A 26921-nucleotide genomic window follows, 5' to 3' on the forward strand; every position below is an offset into this window, starting at 1 on the left:
TGCTGCAGTCCATGGGGTTGAAAAAAAGAGTTGGACTGAGGAACTGAACAACAAAGGCGATTTAAGATAATCCAACAGGATAAATATATATTAAAACCGCCAAAAAACAAAACCATTATGTATCTTAAACACCCGCCTTTATCATCTCACTTGCTCAACCTCCTCCACGCTCAGGGCAGCAGATCACCCTCCCTGCTCTGTGCTCTCTGGCTGCCGTGACAGTGCCCATTACTTTGTCAGAAATGTCCTTCTACTGTGGTTTTGCCCACAAACCTAGCCCATCTCTTCTTTCAAGTTTCATCCCAAATCAGCTTCCTCCCTTGATTACTCACTCACTACTTGAGAGAAATGCGTGTCTCCCTTACCACAACACTGAATTGCCTCATGCTCTCCCCATGCCTCCCCTATCAGGCTTCCCCAGGCCAGGGACTGATCTGCTCATCTTGCTGTCCCACCACAGAACTAAGAACGGTGCCTTGAGCATACAGTTTATGGGATACATATGATGATAAAATTACATAGTATCTATAGGTGCAGGGATAGGCACATACATATTTGAGAAGAAAACACAGTAGAACTGAATTACAACACATATCACAATGGCAAGGAAGAATTCAGCAGTGAGTTTTGCTTTGTTTTGTTTTTAATACTTAGGAGAGCCTGGCTATACCAATAATTTTAGTAGCACTTCCAAGAAAGTCAATAAAGGTTGACCTTTTGCCATTAAAATAAAAAAAAACTATGATAAGCCACATCATAAAATCTGTAAAACTATCAACTACTTAGTGTACTACATAAACTAAACGCATGTGCTTCACTTCTTGTAATGAAATAAATGCTTGCAAGCTTTAATTTCGTCTACAGGGCTGTGCTTTTAGAATCTAAATTTCAGAACATTTTACCTGAAATAAATGAAATATTAATCTTAGAATAAGCTTTCAGTATAGGAACAGACACTGCTAATTCAGCAGAAATCTATACATAATCAGGATATTTTTAAGATGAAAAATCCCATAAAAAAACAGCCTAACAGTGTATTTTGACTGATCTTCAAACATACTACCCTGCAATCTCTCCAGAGGCAAATTTCTTAAGATTTATAAATCTCTTTTAAAAGCTAATCGATTATGAACCTTCTCCCTTAAAAAAGTTAAAAAAAATTTTTTTTTGCTTATAATTCATAGCAGTGACATAATCTAATCTAGAAACCAATAACTAGTAACAAAGGTAAGAATGAGTAGCTGGTATCTTTAAGAAATAAAAGTTACAAATGAATTTTTTAAATCTGGAGAACTGCAGGGAAATTATCTCAAAAATTAAGAGAAAAATATATCAATCCTACCATAATCAACCTTCTTAGAAAGATTTTTGTTAAATGAACTTCTGGACAACAGAAAAGTCACAGATAAAGGTCAAAACTAAACTGCTTCGCTCAAGACGGAAAGCACAATAAATAACGGTGATTACCTCCAACTGGAACCTTTAAAACAGGAATATACTTGTAAATCAGAGTCTCAACTTAATCTTTTCAATTACACTGATCCATTTCACACAAAATGACTTTGCTAGTTGCCTCCTTCAACATGGCAATCTCAAATAACACACTCTACATTCGTCAAAGCTCTAGAGCAGCATGTCCCTCACTCTCCTCCCCCTAGTCGCATTTCTCAGGGAATCACACACAGATGTAAGCTGGGCAGCCAAGAGAGGAAGTGAGTGAAAAGGGGGAAGGAGCTGTGACAGGAGTATCTGAAGAAAACTGATCAGGCCCAAAGGCAGAGCAGTCAGGCCAAACACAACGTACCCATCACTGCCTCTGATTTCCACTTCGCTTTGTTATTTAAGTGATTTAGGGGAAATGAATTTTATTATGATCCCAAATTTTCTAAAAATAAGAAATATGCAGGACCACAAACGCAAAGAAAAATATAAAAACATGCACTTGTGTCTAGCCATTCAACTACTACTTCAGTTAGGTTAGTTTCACTGGCAGTATCACATGTGGTTCAATTTTATATTAAATTTATTAAAAAAAAAAAAAACAAAACACTACTGAGCAGAAGACAAAAAACCTCAAGGTCCCCAGAATTTGCCCATCAGGAAGTAAGCAATCCATTTAAAGACAATAAAAACAACAGACTCATACTAAGCCACAGAGATTTTTAAATTAAAGCTTGGTTTGGGCAGTTCTGAGTATTATTAAAAGTAAAGTTTATTTTTAGGCATTAACATCCACTCATCAAAAGCTTTCAGTCCACTAACTTTCAATGTAGAGAATCTGAATATGAGAAAAGGTTCAGAATCAAATTTAAGCTCTGATGCTAGAGAGGTGATACAAAAATGTGTGAATAAATATAGTATTATTGCCCATTACCTTTTTAAAAGCTGAGTACGTCAACATTATGTAACTGTAACTAGTTTCTTTTCCTTAAAAAAAAAAAAAAAAAAGTCACTAAATTAATGGTGCAAGTGTAACTTAAGATGCCTTAGAAATATGACAGATTTGACATTGTTTTCTTTAAAAAAGCTGATAGCAGCTAAATCATTTTTTAGAAAATAGTTTAAGGGGAAGAAACAAGCAAAAGATAAATGGAGACAGTAAAATAGCATAAGGATCTAAGAAATACTGAGACTGAAAAAAAAATTGCACTTTCCCTATTTGCCTAAGACCACACAAGTAGGTGTGTGACACGGAACAAGTTAGAAGTAAAAAACTGACATAATTCCTAGATCTTATTAGATTTCTTACTCTTCCCAAGGGGTGAATATTTGATTCAAGATGCCAAAGAACTTGAATAGGTAATTAGGCTAGACAACACAAAAATCACTCTGCTGAACAATCCATTCCCAGCAGAAATGAAACAGCTCTGCCAGGGATGTTGGGTCTTGGATTAACTGTCCACAGAAATACCTTTCCAGATTCTAACTTGTGACACAGAGGGTCTTTCACTTGGATTTAATTGGTCTAGGATAGAATCTGCACATCTGTTGAATTTAAAAGCTCCTACAGGTGATTCCAATGGGCGGTGAGGACCACTGGACTACGTGGCAGCAAAGGGCAGGATGGGGAATTTACTAGCCAAACTATTTATCTATGTGGAGAGGGGGAGGGGAAGGCGCAGAGGAATCACGTCTTTCTATAATATTAGCATGCAAAACGAGTCCTTCTCTCATTCTAAGAACAAGAGTGGGAAACATACCCTATTGAGTAAAAGTTTTATTAATTTGATTTTAAGATTAACAAAAGAAACAAAAGATAAACTCAGTTCTCCCCAAAAGTGAATTAGAAAAGCAAGGACAATAATAATGAGGACATCTCAGAGAAAAAAAGACACAGACCACAAAACAGGAATTACTGTTTTAAAAAGGTATATTCATACCTTTTAAACAAAATCAATCCAGATTTTGTTTGGATAATCCAGTCACTTGACATGGAAATTACTACAGTGGAATATGATACAGTGTTTTAAGCATGTCTTGCCCAATTCCTTCCAACTCAGCCTTCAGGTATGCTATCAGGACCACCAATAACCTCTGTGGCATCTTTGCACAAATTAGACTCCAGCAGGACAAATTAGAAAAAAAGAGAAGCCATATTACAGTACGGAGGGTTAAGAGCCTAAACTGTGGGAACACACAACTCTGCAACTACAGCCAGACGACCCAAGACAAGGTACTTAACCTCTCGGTGCCTCAATTTTCTCATCACCTGTAATACAAACTGTAAATGAGAGTGGAGTACATTAATATTTACAAACTGCCAAAGAGTGCCTGGCACAGAATTCAAATCATTTAAAAGAATACACGTAAGTAAAAAGGAGGTCTTTCCTCTGAGAAGACGACAGTCCCAATACCAGGGAAATGGCTTGGCTGAGTGTGGCCTGAATGTCAGCACCCACTTGTCCCCTTGGCTGTGAACTTCTGTGCAGGACACCAACTGTCCATTCATATTCTGCTGTGCTGTGTGCTATATGGCTGGAGAGTCCAGCTTTGTCTTCTGTGAGCTGATACGAGAGCTTTATATACATGCACACACACAAGAGAGTAACCGTGGATAAAAGTTCACATGAACATGACATTTATCTTGACCAATGTGACCACACAGTGATAATGAACACACAGTGAGGCAGAGCCTCTCAATCACATTCCAAAACGAAGTCTTTAACTTTCAGTTTGTAATAGAAAGGAAAATGCTTAACTTTTTTAAAAATTAAGAACATGCCAGCAGATAATTACTAAAATGAAAACTGTCATTCTGAAGTACTCTAGACACAAAAAGAAAAAATATATTTACATTTAATTAGATGTTAGGTTCAGAAATTTAAAATATTACATTTCTGTCACGAAGATTCAGAAGAGTCACTCATGTGTCTTAAGAGTATTTCCTCACATATGGAAAAGCTTAAGAACGCGTTGCTTTGACTTCGTATTTTTAAAATTGGTATAATCTAGACAGGACCAACAAATGTTTTGTCTTCAGTAAGCTAAAACAAATTGTTCATTCAACTACCATTTTTCTATCAGAATGGCAGTCACAAATATACCTCTTTAAGAATTCAAGGTTGTCCTGTCTTTTTAACATAATTCATTCTGAGTATATTATAAATTGGTGGTGGTTTAGTCAGTCGCTAAGTCATGTCCGGCTCTTGAATATTACAAACTACATATTCAAAATTCCAAAAAATGCCTAATTCTCATCTGATGTTGGTTTGCCAAACTGCTTTCAACGTCACCAAACTTGAAACGTGTAAACCAGCAAATACACTGTGTTATCTGCCTATTCCACTCTGGACATACAGACATAGGAAGAGGGACACAAAGACATACTCTTCCACACTCACTCACTCTCAATGGAAGGATCGTGAAAAGAAAGAAGACCACCTTTCTTATGTAATTCAATATAATTTAGTTCAATACAAAACAGTACTCCTCTCCCTACCCACCACCCGAATGACAATACAGCACCAGGGGAGCCTATATGAATACAGTGGCTCCACCTGACTTTTCAATTGCTGTCATGCCCTGGTATAGAGGCTGACACTATGGCCAGAAAGTATTTTTGGTTTTGCAGGCCACACAGTCTCTATCACAACCACTCAACGCTACTATTACAGTGCAAAGCTGCCATAGACAGTACAGAAATGAATGACTATATTTCTGTTTACACTAAAACTTTACTCAAAATATACAATTAAAAAAAAAGGCTACAGGCAACACTTTTGGGCCCTGAAGTAATGCCCAAGACCAGCCAAACCTCTACCAATTGAGGACAGAGCATAACACTTGTAGGTTAAACAAAATTTTTAAAACACTTTGTAATCAAAAAAGTAACAGACCAAGCAAAAATAAATTATTCAAGTATTCTCCACTAAAATTATGTCAACCATTCTACAGGAAGGAGATTTTCCAAGGCATTCAAACCTATCTTATATAGAACTACGCACAGTAATAAAGTTCAATTAGAAAGGAAGAGTACTAAAACTCCAGTATTTCTCTGACATTTTCACACCTAAAAGGCAGTGGAGGCAGAATGGAAAGAACACAAGATTTCTACTCTTGCCTTAAAAACACAAGTCTTTCACATCATACCCAAACAATCGTGAGCAAATCTTCAGTGTCCTCATCTACAGAATGGGGTTCTTCTACAAGGCCACACTCCACAGAGATGGATAGCTTTACACCAAGTATGAACACAGAGCTTGGGTTACTATAAGGAAAAAAAATAACACTATGATTTAAAAACAACCAATCCTATTAAACCCTTAAAGATGTTTATGCTTTCACGCAGAAATAAAACTAATAAATATCAGCTACTTGTAACTGCTTATTGAGTTCAAAAGAATAGTTAGTACTTAAAAGTTAAGGACAGTCTAGAGGGGTGGTCCTAAGATGGCAGAGGAATGGGACAGAGAGACCACTTTTCCCCCCACAAATTCATCAAAAGATCATCTGAATGCTGAGCAAAAACAATCTAGTATTGAAAGATTAAAAACTTAGGTTCTAAGTTAAAAAAAAAAAAAAACTGTTGATGACTTTTATGACTTACCATGAGATTATAAAAATAGCAATGGGAAGTATTAAAAAAAAAAAGTCAAACAAGAAGGAACAATGAAGGCACAGAAATAGCAAAGTGGTCCTGGAAATGAACTCTCTTGGCTAGACCCAATGGAGCAAGAAAACATCTTGACCATAAGTTTCACCAATACTAGCTAATGTTCACCTAGTAGTGGGTGAGGAGAAATGAGAATTATTCTGCATATTTTTAATTAAGAGAAAATGATACTTTATTTTAGTTTTCTGACATGGTTAGTGACAACAGAACACCAAAATTCACTTCTATAATGTGAATTAAACAATTGCTGCAAAGGATGTTTTCACATTTTCTAACAATCTTAAATCACAATTCACATATAAATCTGGGGCGAGGGAAGTAAACTGTTCAATTATCTTGAAAAACAAGTTCATAAAACTATCCACAAACAGAATAATATTTAAAGCAAATGTCAATTTTCTTATCTTCTCCCACTTCTCTAATATCAAAGCAACTAAAAACTCCATCAACAGCAAAGAATCTGAATGCAACAAACAGACTCTTTCCATCAGTGAAACATTAATCACCCAAGAAAATGCAAATTAAGATGAAAGCCTGATGCTCCCTCAGGAGACCAGGATGCAATGCGATTTAAAGTCCATGTTCATCCCTGAACCCAAGTTAAATTGCAGTTTGCTTTCCGGGTTTTTTTGTTTGTTTGTTTGCTTGCTTTTAACTGGTTGTTAAGATGAGATATATGCTGCAATAGACAACAGAACTGTGAAACAATGAAGGGGGTGGGGGAAAAGGGGAAGAAAAGTTTTATTAATCTCTCTACTATATATTGTTTATGTTAAAAGTTAGCCTTTAAAAAAAAAAAGTTAGCCTTTGACCAACAATGGAACAAAACTCACTAACGTACATCAGTAAATAAAAATCCTTGCACTCATAAAGTTCAAATTCCAGCAGAATTTAAAATCAAGTGTTACGTAAAAGGTGATAAATGCTACAAAAAATTAAAAGGGGAATTCCTTGGTGGTCCAGGGGTTAGAAATCTGCCCTCCCACTTCAGGGGACACACGGTCAATCCTCAGTTGGGGAACTAAGATCTCGCATGCCGTGGTGCAGTAAATAAAAAGCAAATAAAATAAATTAAAAAACAAGCAAACAACAACAAAATTTTTTTTTAAAAAAGGAAACTGAAAAAAAAATGCAAGTAGGGTGAGAAAAATCAGGACTCTTCACAGGGAAGGGAGGTGCTGCCGCCCACAGTGCAGTAGAAGAAGGATGGTCTGAACTCGTTCGTATTTCAATTGAGAGCCGGTGAGATCCGTAGGAAGCTACTCTTATGTTCGCTCTGTATTCGGAAAATCATGTATGAAGATGTGCCTTATCTTGTGTCAGCTTAGTGTTAGAAAGAGAACCTCAAACTATAAATGACCTTCATGTTTCAATTACTCTAATTTTTTTCTGTCTGAAACATCTGTTCTTACCTACATTTACTATGTATTATGAAGCTCTAATTTCTAGGATAGATACTAGGTGTCACAAATGACAGGTTTATGTAAATATTTAGCATTATATATTATGAAAGTCATCACTCACTCACTCTCACTCACTTCAGTCGCTCAGTCGTGTCCGACTCTTTGCGACCCCATGAATCACAGCACGCCAGGCCTCCCTGTTCATCATCAACTCCCAGAGTTCACTCAAACTCATGCCCATCAAGTCAGAGATACAAAGTCATCACAGAAGTCATCAAATGCAAAAGGGAAACTTCATAATTGTTGCCAGAGTCTGTTCACTCAAATTATTTTTCATACAAGCATTCTTACAAAGTTACTATCAAAGAACTTCAAACTTTCTCAAGACACCAGCTACTAAAAAACGGGAAAAGGCCACTGAAATGGAATGCCTGATCACTTAAATCCTACCACAGTTTAGATAATAGACTCAATTTTTTAATATCCACCAAATGCTTATATTGTGCCTAGCACTACACACACTTAACTACCCATCATCACCTTAAAGTATTTTAGTTAAAAGAACTAAACACGACTATGGATACAGACCAACAATGTACTCAAATGCCCAAGGGTCTCTGGTCTTGTTAGCCTTCCTCCCATTGTGTTCCACATTCTTTATTAGCGCAACAATAAACTCAACTATAAAATCCTGGAAAAAATCAGTTATCGCTATAACTTGTACCTACTGTCATTTCTAAACATAATGCTAGATCTCAAGGATGGGGGTGGTAGTGGTGGCAGGATCTGTGGAAGTCAGACTATGGAACAAAATCTCAGCTCTTCCTCAGAAGACGGGAAACAAGCCGGAAATTGTTTAAAGAATATTTTGAGGAAAACCAAAGACGATGAAAATCTGTTGTGTGTGATTGTTCTACGGCCTTTTGATCTCAAGTCAAGGCTAACCAATCAGATGAAAAGAACTACCCTGATGATTCAGACTAAAGGAAATCGTAAGACCTACGCAGACCACAGCTGTAACCTGTTCACTCAAAGGGTACAGGTCCGGAAAGCCCACCAGGGTAGCAGCAGGCCAGACACGCCAGCAGAACGGGCAGCCCAGGAGCTGCTGTCTTTGCACTTCCTCCTACCACCACCACATGACCGCTCAGGTACAAGGGTACAAGACCTCACGGGAGGCTGCGGAAGCCACCTGACTCGGAAGCCTTACGCTGGAACCAACACCATCTTTTAAGAGTCTCACGGGTATAGCTTCCAAGGGACCCAACCCATCAAAGGGCACACTCCGTTAGAAGAATGTATCACCTTCCTCCTACCAGAGAGTCACTCCCAATCCAGATGCAACTCACAAATCAGGGACCATTCTGCCAGACCCCACACTGGTAATACCGTTGACATTCTGCCTTTATGTGCCACATGAAACACAGTTGAAAATTAAACCAAGGTCATTTAACCACAGAAAGAGAAAGGTTTGGTGAACCTTTTCCTCACAACACACTTGGGTCCTTATCCCTACTCTGCCTCTAGGATGTCAATGGTCTTGGGCCTGTAACTTAAGCTTCTATGGGACTAATTCACCTTCTATACAAGCAATGACTGGGTTGAACTGTGAAATTGTCTGGATTCTTAAAAAAAAAAAACAAAAAACTAGGCGCACTGAAATTCAGACTCTCAAAGCAAAGAAGGAAATACCTTCTGATTTCTAAGAAATAAAGGCAACACAGATATAAAAACTAACTAACAAGCTAAAAAAATGTCTTATAGGAAATTCGCTGGTGGTCCAGTGGTCCAGTCCACTCAGCACTTTCACTGCCACGGGCCCAGACAGGGAACTAAGATTCCATAAGCTGTCCACGAGATGCAGCCTCCCAATTTCTTTTTTAATTTAACATTTTAAAATATCTTATTAATAGCACAGAATGTTTGTCTTGATGATATGAAAATTAAAGCAAAGCAATGTAGTTATATAGTTCACAAACTGAGGTCCAGAGGTTCAGTATTTCTTATTAGAACTAACAAAATAAATATTAAATTCTGCATTGCTTGCGTACTCAGTATCACTTAAACCTCAAAACAAGTAGGTATTACTATCTCTGTTTAAGAAACAAGCTAACTGGGGCTCAGAGGAATTATTAGACCAAGAACAACAGTAGTAAGAGGAAGAATAAGGTACATCAGTGCTGGATCTCTTTATCAACTTCCTCTCTAGGTCTCTCAAGTCCTTTTTCAAAGCCTTTGCTTCCAAAGAGTTCTCTTATTCCAACACAACAAACAATTTGTAATGAGAGTATCACTTCACTTAAGAGGAAGAAATCCATATCCATACTCTTACTGCTCTAAGTAGAATGGAATTAATACAATATGAATCTCAGGTACCCCCACCAGGGGACAGTATAAGTACACTCACGAATAAATACAACTTTTTTGCCAGCCACACCTACCCAATTTTCCAAATACTTTTGATCTAGAGTATTTTGTACAACTAACTAGTTCTTCAAATGCCATATTAAAAAAACAGGGGTTGGGGAGGGCAGCCATCAAGGCAAGGGAGGAGGCTCGGGAAGCGCCGCTTTCCCGAAAACAAACAACAGATGCAGCATTTCCCTCTGCTGTATTATTGAACAGGATGCCTCCTGAAGAAGCAGTAGCCATTTTTCACTGAGGCAATGAGTCTGATGGAATTCCTTTCACTGGGGACAATGGGATAAAAAAAGAAAGCAACTTCTTTCCCATTTTTTGTTTAATTTGTTTAAAATAGTACTTTCAGTTACTTAAAGCCAACTGGACATCATTCTTTCCTAGATGTCCCCAAAGCATTGCAAACTTACTAAGAAAAAGAAGTGAAAAGTGTCAGCCCTTCAAGTCGTGTCCGACTCTATGCAACCCAATGGACTGTAGCCCGCCAGGCTCCTCCGTCCACGGAATTCTCCAGGTAAGAACATGCAGTGGATAGCCATTCCCTTCTCCAGGGGAGTCTTCCGGACCCAGGGGTCTAACCTGGGTTTCCTGCATTACAACAGGTAGACTCCTTAACAGTCTGAGCCACTATATAAACTTCATCTCCCACCCCAAACTTGTTCCTCTTCTCATCTTCTCTAGTATGGCTCTATTCTCCAGTCACTCAACCAAGAAACATGGCTCCTTCTCCTCCCTCATCTCCTATAGCTTATCCAATCAGCAAACACCATGACTTTCTATCTCTAGGGTGTTATTTCACAAACATTTCAGTTCCCCAAACCTCCCACATTCTCATGACTTTGGATGAGGTATATCCTCCAGCTAAACTTTAATCACCCACCTAAATTCTACCACCACTGTGGATACTTATTTGATATGCCTATCTCCTTTCAATAGATGACACATAGCTTGAAAAATGCCCTAGAACAAAGCATAAATAATATGACCAAATACACCCTTCTCACAGAGTGCTAGTGATTAAAATAAAGACTTCAGCTGCACAGATACCAAAACTATGACAATAACATCACTGACATGTTATTCATTCATTCACAAAATCAATTTCATGAAGAACGAAGACAAATGTTAGTTTAATGCAAACCACATGTGAAATTAAGAATCCTGGAAGTATAATTTTTATTTCAAGGGTAAAAAATAAGAACTATGACCACTTATTAAACAACCACACTTTGCTCTGAAGTACTGTATTACCCACACACACTAACGAACTATAACACCTTAGTAAACCATTGAAAACTATTTCAATACAGTACCACTCTGTTACAAATAAAGACGCAAATTTTAAAATATAAAGGCTGCTCTTAAAGGGCATTTCCTAGTTTTGCCCTTTTAGGGTCTATGGTTTGACTTTGATCCTGTTGATCACTGCAGGCCAGATTAGAGGAACTGGTAACACAAAGGATAACTACATAAAAAGAATTATCAACAGCTGCAAGTGAATCACTGAGAAAAGTTTAAGATTTGCTATTTTTTCCCTTCATTGTGCTACAGACAAAAACTGGACAGACTAATCAAAGAAACTGGAAGGCTTACAACAGGCAGGGACTCCTGTCATCACCAGTTTCTAACCCTAAAATCCTGGAAAGACAGAAAGGAAGGCAGACTAACTCGCTCTCCTGGCATTCTAACACTGGAGGAAATAAAATCCAAAAGAATACAGATATGCCTTACGTGTTTACTATAATGAAGCTGTCTGTGCATTTTCAAATCTTCTAGGTTTATTTGTGCCACTATGAAACCATATCACCATCTCATACATATCATTTTTATTTCTTGCTTTCCCCTCTCAAAATAATTTGAATATTTTATGTCCTTGCTCTCTTCTAGCCACACCAAATTCCCTACTCCTTCCCACATGCATTTAATAATCCTATGCCAAGACATTTCTTTACAATACACAACTGTTTAAGGGGGGGGGGGGGGCGGGCGGTGCTAGTTCTTTACCATTATTCAATTGTATTAGTGCATTCGTTCAATAAATATTCACGTTGCCTTCTATTTCAGTTTTGCCCATTCATCACCAAATTCAAGCATTTCAGGCAGAAGAAGCTACACACAGAACTAGAACTGCAACAATACCGTGACTCCACCAAGACTTACTGAGATGAGCAGGCTGGTTATTTTACGTCTCTAAATCTGTTTTCTCACCTGTAAAACTGGACAGAAGTGCTGCTATGAGAACTAAAACAGAGAATGCGTCATAAGCATTTAGTAGCAACAGAGATATAAAAAGTAATTAATGACAGTACTGATCACTGGCATTCTGAAAATGGGGTATCATTTTTGGATAAATATTAGATATAAATAAAATAAAAAAAGAAAGTTATCCAACAGGAAAGCAGGAGTGGGTCAAGACTTGGCCGCTGCAAAGTAATATCCATTTTTAATTAGCAACGCAATCAATCATCTATATTCAATACTGGATTAATCAGATGTCCGTATTTTAAAAAACTATAAGTCTAACACTTTTATTCCTGTTTCCTGACTTCCAAACAGTAGCTGAGAAGCAATGAGACTACCACGTAACACAGCAACACTTAACTCCTGGGAATTACAACCTTCAGTGATAGCAAATAATGGGTAAGCTTAATAAGGCTTCAATTAAGCCTTCTTCACAATGAGACAATATCTTTAAATAGTACCTTTATTTTGTTTTTGAATGTCATATAGATTACTAAATATCTGTGTAGTTTTAAATCATTTTCCTTCTAGATAAAACATCAAAAATAGCTCACAAACATCAAAAATAAATTACAAACATGTAAATTGTAGTCTCCTATTCCAGAAAGTTCCTTAGAGGCAGTATAAGCTCTCAGTTCTCCCTGATGTCTGCTACTCTGGACAATTTAAAGTCTCTATAAATTCCATTAATATGTGTCTTCTCTAGTATAGTAATAAAGATGTTAGCAGTATGATTCAGTCTAACAATGTCACTAGTAAAAGACTAATTTTACTAATTTGAAAGAAGTCAGCAAACCCCACCTAGAGTTTTAGTCAATTCTGCTTGACTTCTGTGTCAATGACTGGCAGAAACAAAGTAAAATGGGCTGTTTTGTTCAAAGGGCAGAAAAGCTGTACTGGCGAGCAGAACAGGGTCGGCAGCACGAGGCGGCTGTCAGCCGAGAACCACTGAGCATTCTGACCCCAGCCAATCTGCTTTTTTCTACCATGCAGGGGAAGCAGTAAACAGAAAAAGACAAAGTCTACTTTGCTATACAACAGAAATTAACACAACCTCATCAATCAACTATACATCAATACATTTTTGTAAAAAGTCTAGGGTCAATGGCCTTTTATCCATTTCCTAACAGTATATAAATTGACTTTTTTTTTTTTCATTTTCCTCACTTTTTTAATCCATTGTTCCTGGACAGAAATTCAGGACACACCAAATGCTCAAGCTATGACTGTCCTGAGTCACAACTAAGAAACTTTTCCCATTCTAAGTCAATGTAAAACATCTATTGTTTCAAAATCACTTATCTCTTCAAACTCTCAAATGTCCTTGAACATTCATTCATTTATGCAGAGCCTATTGTAAGGACCACAGATTTTACATTGTAAAGGGTGAAAGAACAACCTAGTTAAAACCATACTACACATGCAAAAATAAACTTCTAGAGCTGCTTCAAATTTAAAGTTCCCACAGAAGTCTCTGAATGGAGGATGACTTGGCAGGTTATGGATCTCCTTGACAAAGGTCAATTCTACCCAGATATACATTCCTACACTGACATTAAGTACACAAGGAGAACACAGAGAAATACCAGACTTTTGTTCAAACTATACCTAGAATAACCTTACTGCTAATTTGATCCATCTGATACTGAGAAATAACACACACACACATACATAGACGTATCAGTCCCCAATTCCTGGCACAGAGCTCTTAAAAATCCTTGTAACTTCCTAATGATACTAACACTGGGAATGTTTTTTGTTCTAATATTTGATGTTAGATCTTGGTTTCTCACAGAAGTCCTAAATTCCTTGAAATTTGCTGGATGATAGAAATGACTTTAGTTGTAATGAGGAAACTCTCGGTGAGCTACTAGACAACTTCAGGATGGAGCTGGTCACAAAAAAGAACTCCACCGTTGTCATCCTCCAGGAAAGAGAGAGAGAGTGGTGACTGGGTTAAGGTCTGAGCATGCTGCATGATGAAGCCTCCATATAAGCCTCAAAAGGATGGGATTCAGAGAGCTTACTGGCTCAATGAATGCGTAAATGCACTAGCAAGCATGGCTCTGCACCTCTTCCCCCATACTCTGCCTCACGCATCTCTTCCATTTGTCTGTTCATCTGTATCCTCCGCTAAACCCTTCCTTTTACAATAAACTGGTAAACACCAATAAGTGGTTTCCTAAGTTCTATGAGCCATTCTAGCAAATTATCAAGCCCAAATCATCAAGTCACAGGAACCCCAATTTATAGCCAGTTGGTCAGAAGTGACAACCTAGGACCTGTGTCTGGTATCTGAACTGGGGGTAGTCTTGTGGGACTGATCCCTTAACTTGTGAGATGATGCTAACTCCAGGGTGACAGTGTCAGAATTGAAATGAACTGTAGGACACATGTTCATTACCTTCTCATGTTTTATGTCATGTTTTCTTATTACCTTCTCATGTTTTCTTTATGTCAATCTACAATGATTTCCTCTCCCCAAGCGTTATTCAAAGAACATGTATGTCACAAAGACATTATCATGGACATTTCACTCAAAAGTTGAAGACAATAAATTGTATACAAAAGCTCACAGATAAAGAAAGCCAAAAATAAATGTATAATGGGAGCCATCAAAAGAACCAAAGCACAAGTTCTTAACATTGTTGTCTCCTGAGGATAGGGATACTAAAGAAGTCCCCCCTGCCTTTTTTTCATTTTATTATATGCATTCATCCTTGTCATTGTGTCACTAAGTTGTGTACAAATCTTTGTGACCCCATGGACTGCAGCCTGCCAGGCTCCTCTGCCCATGTGACTTCCCAGGCAAGAATAATGGAGTGGGTTGTCATTTCCTTCTCCAGATGATCTTCCCAACCCAGAAATTAAACCCCCATCTCCTACTTGGCAAGCAGATTCCACCACTGAGCCACTTGGGAACCCCATGCATTCATTACTTCCAAGGTATTTTTTTTAAAGCACTGAAATTTCTGATTTTCTAAGTCATCCAAAGCCAGAAAATTAAACTCCCGTCATGTAAATAACAAATATCAACTATACACATGCCTTTTGTACACCCCCATCACTGGTAATTTGATAATTTAATACTACTTAATATAAATTTTATGTAGAAAATTTAAATATTTACCAGTATGTTTTAAAATTTAACCACTAGTATAAAATAACTTATAAATTTGATACTTTTTATTGAAGGATGCTAAATGTCCTTTCCAATTAAAACTAAAAACCTGGTCATGGTATTTTTTCCCAAAGTCATGACTAGATTCCTAGACAAAATCAAAATATGACTCATCATATTCCCCTTTCACTGATCAAAGCAAAGCCCATAATCAAAGGGGGAAGGAGAAAGGGGGTAAGTAGAAAGATTTTAGGGAAACTTTAGAAGAATCCATTTGTGATTTCTCTTTTTAGTGGGCTTAATTCATAATTAATTATTACTGGGATTAATTATGCATTACAGTGTGAAATACCGAATTCCTTCACTCATTTGATTACTATGAGTTGAGTGCCTACTATAAACCAGGATCATTTCCAAAGATAAAAGACAGAGCAGTAAAGAAAATTCCCTTAAGTTTATATTTTAGTAAGAGAAGAACAAATAATTACAAATATATTATAATATATGGGGACTGTCTTGTCTCAAATTTCTAAAAACAAGAGCAAATACTTCCGTTTTAGCACTGTAACCATTCAGGGTCACTGACTGCAAATACAAGAAAGAAACTCCAGGAAACAGGATTTACTGAAATCACTGGCTCAGAAAAACCTGGATAGTCAGATTTTGAAATAAAGAAACCACAGCAGTTTTATGGATCAAGAATATTCCCACTCAGCCCAATTTTGTTTGTTCCTGGAATCTGTTTCAACAACTTGTGGTCAAATATGGTCCCATGGCTCTTCTATTCCCAATGAATGACTGGATTCACACATAATTAAGACTCCCATTGATTTTATTTATAGGTAGGTAAATAAACAAAAATGAGTGGAGGGTGGAAGGTTATCAATCCTGAGGCAGAGAGATCTACAAAGAACAATTATTTGTATACCATTTCTCCTGCCACAGGACAGGACTGTTGAAATCTGCTCTGAATAGACGATCTCAACGCACTGCGTTGTGATGTGCTGCTGGTTTAGCGCCCGGTTCAGGCGACAGCACTGGCTACCAACTTGGAGGATTATTTTAGCTTACTTCCAAACCATTTACTGTTCCTGCAAAATCAACAGAAGCTCCAAAATCAACTGACATGCACAAACATTCCAAAAATCTCCTTAGGCCTGTATTTCAACCTCACGCATTTTCTTCCAGGTCATTTTATTTGCAGTGTTTTGTCCTTGCCCTTTCCTTCCATTAAGTCTCGGTATTTCTAACACCAAATTTCTGGAAGAGGATTGAGGACCCTCCTCTATAACAAAAAGCCCCTAGGCTCTCTAAGCCAACAATCCACAAACCATCATTCCAAAATGTGGCATAAAGTGCATCTAGTTATATTCCAATACATATCTCACCAAACTTTATTCAAATAACTGATGGGGCCATTTTCCTACTCCACAACTCTAAATGCCACACCTAATTATAAAGATCCTACTTACAGAGCCTAGAACAGACCACCTTCGTTTCTCATTACTTTCCAACACGCATCCCTTCTTACTCTGTGATAGAGCAGGTTTATTCTCAATGGTGCCCTCTTTAATTTAGTATGCTTATTCTAAAGGCTTCCCCTTTCCTTCCTGTCCCATCCACAGCCTATCCATTTTTCAAGATCCAGCTCTATTCCTTCCTGCTCAAAGTCCTTCCCTAATATTCCTACCTATCAGTGACGTTCCTCCTCTCGGAAGAACTCTGACATACAAGTCATTTTACAGTGCTGGAAAATACAGCCCAGACAGGTTAAGTGATCTACCCCAATTTAAACAACTAGTCAAAGACAGAAGCTAGAATATAATCCAGGTCTTTAAACTCAAAATACTAAGGTTTATCATTAGTTCTTGCCATCTTCTCACTCTAATCTTACTTCCCACACTAATCTTACCATATTGCTTCACCCTTAGAAATTTCTCATGGATTCTCTACAGATCACAGGTCAAGTGTAATCTTCTTTAATGTTTCTTTTTGACAGCTCTAATTCATACTAATTTCCCTCTTTTCCAAATCTACTACATTTAAATCAGTATCTCACAATATAGCAACTTTTTACTCTACATATGTTATCTCATTTAATACCCAGAACAATTTGAAAAGGCAGGAGTATCTGTCACCTTTACAAATGGCCCTAAGAAGTTAAGATGCTTACATTCAAACAATTACAGTAACTCCTCCACCAAGAGCTGCTATTTAGAACTATGTTACCACCTCCAAAGTATATGCTCTTTAAATACAACATATTTCAATTCTTTTTTGTTTTCCTTCTCACCACACACACATACAGAATGGAAATTATGCTGAGATGACAGATAAGCAATTCTTTCTTTGTAACTAGAACTCAGAATCTTAATTTTTGATCCAGAATTCTTTCAATTATAAGCGATAGCTTTGGCTTGTCAAAGGATTTCATCCTTTTCTTTAAAACCACAGTTAACATAATCTGAACACCTTTCTGAGGAAGCAAACCCAAACTGAGGAATATTCTTCAAAACTGTCAATGTCAATGTAGTAAGACACCAAGAAAGTCTGAGGTCAGACTAAAGATTAGTCAGTATGTGATCTTGGATTGGATCCTGTATCAGAGTAAAACAATTGTTAAAAAGATCATTTCGACAATTAGCAAAATTTGAACATGAAACACATTAAGTAACAATACTGTATCAATATCAATACCCCTAAATTAGACCATCACACTATGGTTACTGTAACAGGAATATGTACTTGTTCTTAAGAGATACATACAAGCATTGAGAGATAAAAAATCATGATGTGTAACTCTTATTATCAAATGGTTCAGCTAAAGTAAGAATAATGAGATTAATAAAAAATAATGATAAGAGAGACAATAAATACTAATATAAAACAAATGTACAGAAATGTCCAAAACTGGTAAATCTATTTGAAAGGCATACAAGAGTTCAACTTTACAGAAAAGCTGAAAAAGTTATTACTGAGAGAGGAATGGATGTGGCATATTCCAACATTTTCTGGGAAGGGCCAGGTAACTCATATTTTAGGTCTGGGGGGCCCTTCCAGTCCCTGTCAAAATTACTCAGTGCAGTCACTGTAGCACAAAGATAGCCTAGAGACAACAACATAAACAAATGGGCTTAGTATGTTCCAACAAAACTTTGTTTACAAAAAAACAGGCCTTAGTTTTGCTGACCCTTGATACAGATGCAAAAGACGGGCCATGTGGCGGTAAATGTTGGAAACTATGCAACAGGAACACAAAATTCACTGCATTTTCTCTTACATGTTTTGACATTTTTCATAACAAAGATTTTAAAACAAAGCCCTCCACCGAGAAATCTTCCTATATGTCAATGTCTTCCTTCCCTTCCACAGCCTACCTCCTGCAGAGGAAAAGTCACAGTTGATGTATTAATTGTCTCTTTAAATCCTAAACCCCCTGATGAAGGTCTGATCTGACGGTCACCATGAACGTGGTGGTCTAACAGGAGGCGGAGCACGCGGGAGGGGCCCGCCTCTGAGCGCCGTGCGGAAGGCGAGGCTGCTGTGCTACGGCGCACACGGGCAGCTGCAGGTGCCCCGACAGAGGCTACCACTGTGCGTGCTGGACACACTTCTAGATTTTACAAGATTTTTCTTGCTAAAGAAATAAAATTGGTGGAAGCTGCAACTAATTTAGAAACTCAGATTACTAGAAACCTAGAAAAACACAGGGTTTGAAGCAATTGAAAGAACCATCCTTGTTCCCCATCCCACAGATGGAAGAAATGGGGGTAATTCCAGCATTCTAATTAATAAATCTGAAGTCAAAACCATGAAGCATGTTGAAAAACTACAGCAGTATTAATAAGCAAACTTTTATTCTATTAAGAGAAGACATACTTAAAATATACCTTTACAATGTTGACAAATTAACCAAAATTCTGCTTCTGAGCACTACTGTCAAATGTACTTATTCCAAAACATTGTCTCCTAAGCAAAGTACATTCTATTAGGTGATATAGGGTATACAACAATTCAAATATTTCAAGTCCTCTAAAATAAGATACATGAAGACATTAACTGCTATACAAGACACATGTGGTGAACACTATACGCCTGTGTGTCAAGGCATCTAGAACTGTTATTAAGAACATCACTCCAAGCAGGGGTAAAGGAAGAAGTGAGATGACAGAATGGAGAGAAGAACATCAAAAAGTTCAACATATTCCCTGGAAACTGCTAAGTACTAATCCAAAGCCCTTAATATTGTCATGAGATCAGCCTCTAACACAGACGTCAAATTTGGTTCCATATACTCTAATTTGAACTCTTGTGCACTTGAAGAAGTCAAGACCTCTGACCTGAAATGTTAGAACACAAAATACTGCAAGTCCACCAACAGTGAAGCCACACTGTTGGAAATTCAATTTTGCGGGGCTAGCTTTCATACTGCTATTACAGTCAAGTTTGAGGAGAAGCAGAACTTTAGGATCAATGGCTCTGGTCTAACAGAGCTAAATAGGCTGTTGCAAAGAGCAACAGGTTCTTTAAATAAGTGGTGGTAGCCTGAATCAAAGCACAGATCATCACATATGTGCAGGAAAAACTGGTGGTCAGATAAACCTGTCTTTTGCAAATATCAAATAATTAGCACCCACATCCTCACCTTCCAATTCCAACAGCATTTCTTAAACTGCAATGCAGCTAACTCTTCCTGGTGGCTCAGATGGTAAAGAATTTGCCTGCAATGCAGGAGACCCAGGTTCAATCCCTGGGTTGGGTAGATCCCCTGGAGAAGGGAATGGCAACCCACTCCAATATTCCTGCCTAGAGAATCCCCAGGAACCGAGGAGCCTGGTGGGCTACAGTCCATGAGGTTGCCAAGAGTCAGACAGGACTGAGTGACTAACACTTTCACTTTCACTACTTGAGTGTAGGGTACTATTTAATACAGTGAATTCCTCTCTAATAAATTAAGCTAAGAGTGCTGTTAAACATTACAAGAAGTCAACCACAGGAAAATATCAGGTTGTGCAATATTTCCTACACATACTATCCCGTATTTCACATTTATGTCTTATAGCTATAAAGTGAGAAAAAGTGAAGTCTTTTTTATTAACTTGTGGAGTCACAGAGACCTGTGAAGAGTAGCAATCTTCAGGTGGGCCATTCAAAAGCAGGCAAAGGAAATGAAGATCTTGACAGTGTACTTTAATTCAGTTCAGTCGCTCAGTCGTGTCTGACTCTTTGCAGCCCCATGGACTGCAGCACATCAGGCTTCCCTGTCCATCACCAACTCCCAGAGCTTGCTCAAAGTCATATTTTAAAAGTCTTTTATTCATGTATAAGTAGGTTCAGGAAAAAACTTCATATGCATGAAGAACAGTATTTTTACTTTAATTTTTCACCATCCAAATAATGTTGTATTGGGATATAGCCAATTAACAACACTGTGATGGTTTCAGGTGAACAGAGAAGGTCCTCAGCCATACATACACATGTTTCCCTTCTCCCCCAAGCTCCCCTCCCGTCCAGGCTGGCACATAACACTGAGCAGAGTTCCATGTGCCACAAAACAGGCTTTTGCTGGTTATCCATTTTAAATATAGCAGTGTGTACCTGACCTTCCCAAAGTCCTTAACTATCCCTTCCCGCTGGCAACCATAAGTTTGCTTTCAAAGTCTGTGAGTCTCCTTCTCAAAACAGTATTTTCACTTTCTTAAGCATAAAAGAATACACACATTAATAAAAACTTCTAAATTTAAGTCTTAAAAAGTTAGTTACATAAAATCTTCACTTTAATTGATTTGTACCAATTACACATTGAAGCATACCTATACCAACATCACAGAAAGCAAGCTTTTATTTTAAGCCAGTTTTTCCCAACCAAAATCCAGGCTATTCTCAAAGTGAGAATTCTGGCACAGTCTTTAAAATAAAAGCCTGTAAAATGAGCAAACAAGATAAATGTTTAAAACATGAAACAGGCTAAGCTCAGTTTTTTCTATTTTAAAAGCCACTCCAAAATCTCACTTCAAAGAAATAAAGACACCTACTTTTTTCATGTTCTTAATTCTTATTTTCAGTTTGAGTCTTATCACTAAAAGGTCCTTAAATCAGTCTGCCTAAAAGTCAGGTATTTAAATATATTTGCGTCAATCAGCTTACATAACTAAGAGGTTTCTTCCAAACCTTAAAACAAATGATTTAAACTACACCTATCACAAAAGTACAAATGGGTACCAGTACATGTTCTCCTTCTAAGGATACTCTCTTCTAATGGATCCTTTACAAAGTAACAGCATAAATTCCTGAATCAGGAAATGTACCTTTTAGATCTTCCTGGAAGGATAACAATGAAATTCCATTTACACTATCACAGTTTACAGGTTCCTGAAATCTTGCTAACTTCAATCCACAGTCCAGAAACCACAACTATGACAAATGTGATGGACTAACGCTTTAATTTTCAGTTCTCACCAACTCTCCCCTCTTGCTATAGTGTCTCATTCCCACTGTCCATTGTGTTTTCCAACAAGCTTAGATAAGCCAAAAAAGAGAAGAATTAGCTCAAGAAGGTGATCAGTTTTCAGGATAATGCATAATAATGTCGGCTAACCAAATCCTTCAAAGCAATAATCTCCTATTTTCACTCTCTCATTTTGCTATTTGACAGAAATGTGGAAACGGATGAACCCTGAAAAGAACAACCTTTCATAAATATGAAAGCAAAGTAGAAGAGAAAAACGGAAATCCTTCAACAACCTTTGTTCCATGCAGAAATCCACTCTGTCAATTTAAGGACAAAATAACTCAACCTCTGCTTGAGTTCCTTTAATGATGAGTGCTTTCATGTGAGGGTGCCCGCTTTACTAAATTATTAGCTCAAACCGTTACAAAGTTCTTTCCTCTCTAGAATTCAAATGTATCTACCTGTAACTTCTACTTAGGGCCTCTAGAGCTACAGAAAACAAGCTTAACTCTGCTCCAGATGAAAACCTGAGGTAGTGGAAGGACTTTCTCTCAGTCTCATTCCCAAGTGTTCTATTTCCCATTTGAAAAAATTGTGATTTAACAATTACAAAAGCTGCTCCAGTTTGTGTCCTTCTAAAAATATGACTCCTAAGATGATACACAGTGCTTTTATTTACAGCAGTTTTTCTTCAATACTTAGTGAATTTATTCTTATTTTAGACAACAGGATGACAGCAGTCAGTAAAACTCAATCTTTTCAACCACTAATAAGATCTAGGAAGTACAGATAAAAATTCACAAAATGTTAATAATTAATACTCTGTAATAACCTAAGTGGGAAAAAAAATTTGAAAAAGGATACATGTATATGTATAATTGAAACGAATACAACATTGTTAATCAACTATACTCCAATATAAAATAATTTTTTTAAAAATTCACAAAAATCTGTCATTGTAACAAATGGGTGCTGAGACAACTGAATATCCACATGCAAAAGAACAAAGCTAAAACCCTACTTCCTATCATATAAAAATTAGTTTAAAATTGATCAGAGACCTAAGTGACTTTAGATCTAAGCAAGGGTTTCTTAGAGATGATACTTAAAGCAAAAGCAACAAAAGGAAAGTAAGTTAACTGCCATCAAGAAAATTTGAAACTTTTTTGCTTCAAAGAAACACAATTAAAAAAAAAAAAAATAAGGTTATCAACGAAAGCCCCAGTAATAATGGTTATCGAGGATGTGGATAAACAGTACACCTCACACATTGCTGGTGTGAATGTAAAATGCAGTCACTTTGAAAAATTCTGGCATTTCCTCAATTATTAGCATTTCATTTGAAATAATGAATTATTATAAAATTTTTCAAAAAATGAAAATTTCAAAAAGATAATGTAAAACTGACATGTCATTAAAAGATTTCATAAAAATGAAAAACTTTATCAGGATATGTTTCCTTTCTATATGTACTTACCAATGACTACAATGACCTGTTAGCAATTGTCTTTATACTTATTCCTGACAATTTAAAAAATTCACTAAATTCTTCAGTTACTAGATTTTCAAATTTTCAAGGTTAAAAAAAAATTATCCCTCAAACTGACAGGAGATTTTATAATCAAATAGTTAAGTTGGAGAGCAATGACTTGTAATCAAAGTTATAGTATGGGTGATTAAAAATCAATAGCTTCTAGAGGAAGATCATGTATTTATGAAAAAGTATATGCAGAGTACATCACATGAAATGCTGGGCTGGATGAAGCACAAGCTGGAATCAAGATTGCCAGGAGAAATATCAATAACCTCAGAGATGCAACACCACCCTTACGGCAGAAAGCAAAGAAGAACTAAAGAGCCTCTTGATGAAAGTGAAAGAGGAGAGTGAAAAGGTTGGCTTAAAACTCAACACTCAGAAAACTAAGATCATGGCATCTGGTCCCATCACTTCATGGAAAATAGATGGGGAACAATGGAAACAGTGAGAGACTATTTCTTTGGGCTCCAAAATCACTACAGATGGTGACTGTAGCCATGAGATTAAAAGATATGTGCTCCTTGGATGAAAAGCTATGACCAACCTAGACAGCATATTAAAAAGCAGAGGCATTACTTTGCCAACAAAGGTTCATCTAGTCAAAGTTATGGTTTTTCCAGTAGCCATGTACAGATGTGAGAGTTGGACTATAAAGAAAGCTGAGCGCCAAAGAACTGATGGCTTTTGAACTGTGGTGTTGGAGAAGACTCTTGATAGTCTCTTGGACTGCAAGGAGATCAAATCAGTCAATCCTAAAGGAAATCAGTCCTGAATATTCACTGGAAGGACTGATGCTGAAGCTGAAGCTCCAATACTTTGGCAACCTGATAGGAAGAACTGACTCACTGGAAAAGACCCTGATGCTGAAAAAGACAGAAGGCAAGAGGAGAAGGGACAACAGAGGATGAGATGGTTGGATGGCATCACCAACACGATGGGCATTTGAGTCTGCGTAGGCTCCGGGAGTTGGTTATGGACAGGGAAGCCTGGCGTGCGGCAGTCCATGAGGTTGCAGAGAGTCAGACATGACTGAACAAGTGAACTTAAGCCCTACAATAAAGCTGATACAGATACTGCATTTTTTCCCACAAATTATGGATAGTAAATGCTTGGTTCTCTCAAAACAAGAAAATACTCATAAAGCAAAGATTGCTGGGTACCCCTTCCTCATCCCCAACTTCGTGATTCAACTGCTAGGCTTGGGACAAGATCAGGGATTTGCATTTCTTACAGGTTATCAAACGATGCTGATGCTGTCAGAGGCCTACTGTATGAGACCTACTACATGTTCCTGAATCATATTAACAATATTCTGCTGAGAACAAAAATTGGTAATGTTTATGATCCAATGATCATTTGTCAAACATCTTTTACCAGACAATCAGTACATGCTCCATTAACATGCCCATGAAGTATCTTTCAAGCCTTTGCTCAGCTATTCTGCATCCATGAAGTCTCCTTTGATTCTCCTGATGGGAAATAATTGCTTACTCCTTTGAATCCAAGTCCATTCTTGTACCATCCATAAAATAACGATTATCAGCTTTATTTAGTTTTAGCTTTACTTTTAGCTTTTTTTAGCTCTATTTAGACAAATAATTAGTATTATTTGTCTAGCTATTTATATTCAAGACTTATGACATCTATTAAATTAAGTTTCATGGTAGCCAACAGCTCTTCCTTCAAGAGTTCTCAGCACAGGCTCTCCAAAAATACTGAATAAAAACATGTTCAGTAAACAATCAGAATCAATATATTTCATTTAATTTCTGGAAAAGAGGAAGGCACAGTAGGTAAGCTTTTATAGAGACATGAATTGAAAACCAAATCCTTTTCAAATGACTGTACATAACGCTAAATTATAATACTTAACAATTTAGGCACAATAGATTAGGAGTAAGAACACTGGACCAGAGGCCCAAAACCTACCTCCAGCTGAAACTTAACAATATAACCCTTGAGTTGGTCAATTAACCTACTCTGCTCATAAAATGTATTCACAATCCAAAATCAGACTATATGCTTTCAACATGAATCTGCCAAAGACAGATTACAATCAGTATATACCTGCTGTCCATGTTCAATTATTTATATTAAAAATGTTTTACGGCATTTATTAGATATGCTGTCACCTGACCTATATAAACAAACTCTACTTGTATACATGGCAGTTTAGTCGCTAAGTCATGCCCAACTCTTGAGGCCCCATGGATGGTAGCCTGCCAGGCTCCTCTGTCCATGAGATTCTCCAGGCAAAAACACTGGAGTGGGCTGCCATTTCCTTCTCCAGAGGATCTTCCCAACCCAGAAATTGAAGCTGGGTCTCCTGTATTGCAGGCAGATTCTTTACTGACTGAGCCTACCAATTTCCTTGAAAATAAGAACCATTCCTATGGTATCTCCAACATCAGAGAACATCATAGAACATAGCAAAGAATTTAGCAACACTTTTAAAATGTTCTCAGTTATCTGAATTTTCAGCATGAGTTATAATTCTATATTTTCACATAACTGCAATGTATTATCTTTTATCTGTTAACCCAACTTTAGCAGACTATGAGCTCCTTCTAGAGAAAAAGGGGACCCAAGTGTTATTCATACCCCAATGCCTAACACAGAACCTAGTAAACAGCAGGTGCTTAAGAAATACACAAAAGCAGTCTTTCATGATCTCACATATTCTTCTTCAAATAAGTGTGTAAGGCTATTAGTATCTACACTAGCAATTTAGAGAAGAAATGAGATCCAAAGCAGTTCCAGCAACTCAAGTCCTAAATACAAGAAAAGCATACCATATTTGGAATCCTATCTAATCTATGATGAACTTTAAGATCAGAACAATGAAGGGGTCACTTTCTGAAACATATCAGGTCAATTTAAGGAGTTTTAGAGGGACAGGAAGGCTCTCCCAGGTGGTACAGTGGTAAAGAATGCGCCTGCAATGCAGAAAGACTCCGATTCAACCCCGGGGTTGGAAAGAGCTCCTGGAGTGGGAAATGGCAACCTGCTCCAGTGCTCTTGCCTGGAGAATCCTGTGGACAGAGGAGCCTGGCGGGCTACAGTCCGTGGGGCTGCAAAGAGTCGGACACGACTGAGCGGACATACACAGAGAGGGCGAGGAAGGGCTGTTTAAACACACGCAGGCAGTCCTCGTTTCGCACAGCAGTGTGGGACCATAAAAATGACTTTGTCAGACGAAATCAAGCCAGGTAACCTTAATCGGGGGAACTGCTGGATGACCTTAAAACTGTCAGTTATGTATGTATAAGAAGATAAAAATACAGGAGAACTAATACTTAGTACACTCTAATTTAAACAATGAGAACAACTGTAAGCCAAAGTGCTTTATCTGCTTATAAATAAACTTATCCAGCAGTTTGAATAGCACTTGTCTCCTCTAATGGTATAACTTACAATACAGAGGGAGAGCATCTTTTACATTTTATACATCTTGGGAAACTGCCATACCCTTGTCTAAATTGAGACCAGCTTCTAACATTTTATCCCTTGCACTTTCAATGTTAAAAGAGTCCCATTAGTGTGAAGTTTTTTGCCAGCATCACTTCCTCTGGACATCGCCCTTTTCAGCACAACCATTTTTCCTCATTTATTCGTAAGTCTGCCTTCATTAAGCTCCT

General features: G+C 37.5%; 1 protein-coding gene across 2 annotated transcripts in view; it reads right to left on the reverse strand.

The window, feature by feature from the left end:
• TBL1XR1 (TBL1X receptor 1) overlaps positions 1–26921 on the reverse strand; it is a 172027-nt gene that overhangs the window by 84940 nt on the left and 60166 nt on the right. Inside the window, exon 1 of one of the 2 annotated variants that reach the window (XM_043874839.1) lies at positions 2375–2393. The exons of the other annotated variant lie outside the window; for it this stretch is intronic. The gene's annotated coding sequence lies outside the window, so the exon portion shown is untranslated. Of the gene's footprint in view, positions 1–2374; positions 2394–26921 lie in introns of those variants that run through there. 2 annotated transcript variants of the gene reach the window in all.

Source organism: Cervus elaphus, chromosome 19, assembly GCF_910594005.1.
Source record: "Cervus elaphus chromosome 19, mCerEla1.1, whole genome shotgun sequence".
NCBI classification, from domain to species: Eukaryota; Metazoa; Chordata; class Mammalia; order Artiodactyla; family Cervidae; genus Cervus; species Cervus elaphus.